Source organism: Suricata suricatta, chromosome 15, assembly GCF_006229205.1.
Source record: "Suricata suricatta isolate VVHF042 chromosome 15, meerkat_22Aug2017_6uvM2_HiC, whole genome shotgun sequence".
Taxonomy (NCBI): Eukaryota; Metazoa; Chordata; class Mammalia; order Carnivora; family Herpestidae; genus Suricata; species Suricata suricatta.
The window spans coordinates 1,386,838-1,392,088 of record NC_043714.1 but is presented as its reverse complement, the minus strand read 5'-3'; the positions used below and the strand labels follow the sequence as shown (position 1 = coordinate 1,392,088).

General features: G+C 40.9%; 1 long non-coding RNA gene across 1 annotated transcript; it reads right to left on the bottom strand.

The window, feature by feature from the left end:
* Positions 1–984: 984 nt before the first annotated feature.
* On the bottom strand, positions 985–3,143 carry LOC115279212. Its single transcript, XR_003903286.1, has 2 exons — positions 2,894–3,143; positions 985–1,259 (listed from the first exon to the last, which is right to left on the bottom strand). It is a non-coding gene; the product is annotated as an uncharacterized LOC115279212 (long non-coding RNA).
* Between the last annotated feature and the right edge of the window lie 2,108 nt (positions 3,144–5,251).

Here is a 5,251-nt window from a genome sequence, read left to right as displayed (position 1 = left end):
ATTTATTTTAGTTGCTCAGGTAGTCAAAGGGCCTGAATAATCTTTCCGTTTTATTCATTTTATCTCTGCCAATTCAACTGTGCCCTAGCTTCAGAAGTCACACAGTGGCTGGATCACTCTGTGACTAGGAGATAAATTCTGCCTTCTTTGCCTTTAAATCTCCATCAACAAGACTCATTTGGTAGTATCTGCAAATGAGAAGAGACCATGCACACTTGTCTCTTGAAATTGAGGATCTTGCACTGGAAATACTAACCTTGGACATGGGGTGGTTGGCCCAATAGCCAGGAACTTAAGTTCAGATAGAATTTTCACTCTTGGACTCAGAATATGCAGTTTGTATTTTGATCCAGGACTCAGAGTCTTTATGTGTGTCATGATGATGCACTGGAGGCTCTCATCGAAGGAGTATGCCATCTTACTCAGGACAGGCCAAGTCAGCTGCACATTTCCTTTGACTTTAAAGTTTTCAAGTGCATGTTTTCAAAGCAGATATCACTTTGAAACTTGCAGGGCAATTATGAAGCAGGTTGGATGGTCAACAGCAACAGTGATTTGGACAAGAGCCTTGGCACAGAAAGCAATGCAGGTTTGTGCAGATTAAAGATCCAAACACAGCTGCCAAGAAATCAGCCCCAAAAGGTTGTCTCTCTGGTAAATAGTAGAGACTTCGTTAATTACTCTTGCATCTTCCTCCTGGAAGTTGCCTCTGGTTAAGGCAGAAAACTTGGTGTAACTTGGTGTTTCAGAACTTATTGGCCTTTTTAGCAAAAAAAAAAAAATCATTTTATAAGTCAAAGTTTGTCAAGGGCGAAATCTGGAGCTCAGTGCATAAGTGAGCATGGAATACTGCGTGCAATTTCACTCCGGGCACCAATATGCTAGGAAAATATTACTATGATTACATCATATCATTGTGAAAAAAATAACTATGAACAGCAAAATGAGAAATCATGAGCATGAAATAAATTTGCTTCCCCTACGGTGGCTGGATCAGTAGGCAAATCTTTAACAGTACATTTCCTGTGGAGCTAAGATGTTTCTCCCCCTCCCACCAGCGAATTCTAGTCTCCATGGATCAGTGCAGGGGTCTTTTCATGCTGCAGGTTCTCTTTGCTGTTTAGCCTTTGAAGGACAGACATCATGACTCGGGAAGCCATAAGTTCGATCTGGTCTGCAAGGCAAACATGAATTGGGTTTCTACAATCTCCCATGAAGTTGACGCGGCAGCTAGGTGAGGCTCTGGGAGGTGGATTGGCCTGGAGATAAAGCACAAGAATCTGAGAACTGTCTCTACAAGACTAGAAAAACACCACAATCACCCATTTATCTTTAGAGCCATCTGACTGGACGCCCTGCTCTCCCCGCCCAAGCTTCAGGGAACGGGCAGGTTCCCCCCGACCCGCAGCTGGAACCCAGCCTGTAGGGCCACCGGCAGAGCGGAGCTCTCCCCTCTCACACTGCCCAGATTCTATAGCTCCTGTCTCTCCTCATCAACCCACCCTTGAAAATCAAAACTCATCACTGATGATAGCCACTTGCCACCTCACTGGATCTGATCCCAACAGGAAAGCAAGCGGTCTGATTATTCCCTATGGATATTTTCATTTTTAAGAAAAGTGATGAATAGACCAAACATCCAAAAATGGTTGTTCAGAAGGTCAGAACGCTGCTCCTTGCACTCTTCAGTTGAGCAGCGACCTTCATGGGTGACCTCACTCGTTAACAAAGACTTTAACTTTGGAAGGCCCATCCACAAGGGAACAAGACTTGCCCAGCTAACCAGGGCCTGGGAAGTGCCCTCAGCACATGGCCAGCAGAAAGCCTGGGCCACGGAGCTCTGGAACCTCCCCCGGGGAACAATGGGGGTTTTGCCAAACACACAGAAGGCAGGACCCAGATTCATAAGGCGTGGCCATGACAGCCTCACTGATTTGGAGTTAGCAAGCACCTGTGGGGATAGCACATTTACAGAGCCCCCCGATTTATCACAGGATTGAGGAAATGCAAGAATTCCCTCCTGATGCAAGAGGAGCCTTCCTGGAGTCAGGGATGGGGATTGCAGAAAACATGGTATTCACACCACTGTGGGCAGATCCCCGAGGCTGTCTCTGCCTTCTGGTCACAGATTTCCTTCTAATTAGGTGCAGGAACAGAGCCCGTAGACATGAGCAAATTAGTAAAGGTCTGAGTGACATAGGACAGCATTCCAAATAATGTGTGACAGCTTACCAAGGTCTTGCTGTCTATAAAACTCGAGCCGGGTAAGAAACAGGGAGCTCCTAACGTTAAGACTTGGAGTAGAAGCAAATAGTGGCCACATTTCACAAAATGGCTCAAACTTCTTGTGAAGTTGATAGTATTACACAAAAATAAATACGTCAACTTTATGGTTATGCGTGATGGCTTGTATTTTATGTTTCCCTTACTGGAGACTGTGTTCTGGACCCTACAAACAGACCGTTATGAAACAGCAATCCACACCCATTGTGGTTGAATAAGAGGAATAGTTATACATAATTTCCATTTCGTAATCCCCCCAAAACTAAATGTGAATTTTCCAGTATTTCTCCTGCTGCAGAGTCCAAAATGTACATCTGAGTGCACAAGCATTTAAACGCTATCATACCCAGTGGCAGTTACTTAGCTGTTACCAAAAGAACATTACATGGTATTTTAAATATAAATTATGACCGTTGCCTGCAGCAATCTCCCATAACTACATATGCCATCGAAAGGAACTAAGTTTTGAAAAACTTATCTAATAATTAGTTAAAATTATATAAATTCAATTATAGTAAGGGACTGCATTGTAAACAAAATTCTAAGGTAACAATAGAGTAGATTATATTTTGAGGGTTTTTTTTAAATAAAAGGTGGCAAAATAACTTACCTGTACTCTTTCTGCTATTTTCTATGCTCTCGTTACTGAATCCAGGAGACAGAAGTCAATAGGGAAGGAAGGCAGAAAGCAGCCAATGGTGGGAATTTGTCGAACTGATGGACAGAGACAAATACAGCACGGACTCCGGAAGGAGAGAGGAGGACATGACAGGGAGCAGAAGACTCGTGTCCGTGTCAGCGTGGAGCCAACGACCTCTGGCCAGGCTGCCCCTGCACCAGGGACTTGTGACTTGGGCTCTGTCCACAGAGCACTACGTCTCAACAGAAAGAGAAATTACAATAAAAAAGATACTATTTTAGAATCATTAAAAGGAATGCCTCATATTTTAGCTGCTGCTTATACACCAGTCTGCAATGTGCTGATTTTGTCTCAAATATAGATTCCTAGAAGGATTCTCACCTCTCTTTTCATGTTTAAACTTGAGTCTTTTTCAAATTTATTTCAGCTTTATTGAGGTATAATTGACAAAAAGAATTGGAAGACTTTTCAAATGTACATCGTAGTGATTTGATAGACATTGTGAAAGTTCCCCCCATACACACCCGGAGAGTTAACGTATCCATTAGCTCACAATTTTTTTAGTGAGAACATTTAAGTTCTATTCTCTCAGCAAATTTCAGTTACATGAGTGTCACAAACCATCGTCACCGTGTTTTACAATATACCTCCCAGTCCTACTCATCTTAGAACTGGAAGTTTGTCCCTTTTTACCAGCCTCTCCCAGTTTCCCTGCCCCCAGCCCCACTGCCTGAGACCACTTTTCTACTGTTTCTTTGATAAACTCATCTTAAAATGGAAAGAAAACCCACAAAATCTAAACAACTTACATTGCTAGTTTTAAGACAAAGTATCTGCAAGAATCAACTGTGTGTAGAGTTTTTATATTATTAATAAGTTAGAAAAATCTGTTTACTAATAATAAACCAGTCCAACTTTACTTTTTGGGTTGGTTTTTTGAAGAGTCAGCTTTTATTTGATACTCCAAACCCTGTAAACTTGGAATGGGCTGGTGAAAGCAATCCAACAACTAAAATTGCATTATAATAATATAAACATCATACTGTAGTGAGGACTGAGAGAGCCAGGATTTGAACCTGAATCTGATTCCCCCGCCCTTGTTTCAATTCCAGTGGAAGCAGTTGCCTTTCTCAATCGACATGTAACAAATTGATCTACTTAAGCCAGGTTACAATTTCCAAACTCCTTCTTTCCTCTAGTAGACTGCCCTAGAGACTCTGGTCTGCTCTCACAATTCTGTGCCCCTCATCCCCCCATGCCGCTCGCCCACTGTGAAGAGCGTCCAGGTATAAGAGGCTGTGTCGCCACACCTCCACTCCTGTGAGCAAAGTCCCCTCCCGTGCGTGTTCTCCCGCACCTGTGGTCTCGGTAACAGCCGGTCAGCACACATATTCTAGAGCAAATTAAGAGGAAATAAAGACACTACAGTTTGTCTGTATCATATTTATAAAATTTATTATAAACATAGCGTTCAAAACAATTTCTTTAAAAGCTAGTAGAAGTTTTTTTTAATTAAAAAGCAGATATTTAAAGGGACATTGTAAAAATAGATCTGATGCCATTGATTGGCTTAATACAAGATGAACTGTATTGTATCAACAGATTCCTTAACTGCTGAGAACCACAGTGACCACATGTGAAATGACGCAGTGGATGGTGACCTTCCAGCCAGGTCAGTGGCAGGAAAGAAAGTCAAAACATATACAGAGATGGGAGAAAAGATACCTAAGTACTCAGGGTAATTTATAGAATGAAATTTTGCAAAATAGTTCTAGGTCCCTGCCTGGGGTGTTTTTTTTTTTTAACTTTTTTGCATGTGCAAAGAATTGATGGCTTACTTTATTGAAAATGTGTGCATAATTCAAGTCTTGTTAAAATGAGTTTGTAGGATTGTTAGAAGTAATTCGCTGTACAGTCCTGAAGAAAGAAATGAGTCAGTTTATAAGGAGCTTATTAAAGCTTCTACTGACAGATATTGTAATGAGTATGATAATAGATCTTACTGCAATATAAATGCAGTTAGAGTATCAAGTAATCCAAAAATCCAAAAAAAAATCTAATACCTGTTGAGTTAGTTTGAAGTTTAAGTTTATGTGACATTTTTATAGTTCAAAAAGACATGAACATACAGATATCTCCTTTTCTGCATTTGTATACAAAGTCACATACAAACAAGAATACATATTTTGCTAAACTTTTGACATGTGTGCAACAGAAGAAATAATTTTAAGAATTTATGCTAATCTAAAAAACATCATCAATAAGTTGGCCAAAATGTGATGTATTGATGGTATGAAAGCTGTCACAGGAAGAAACAGAGTATCATGG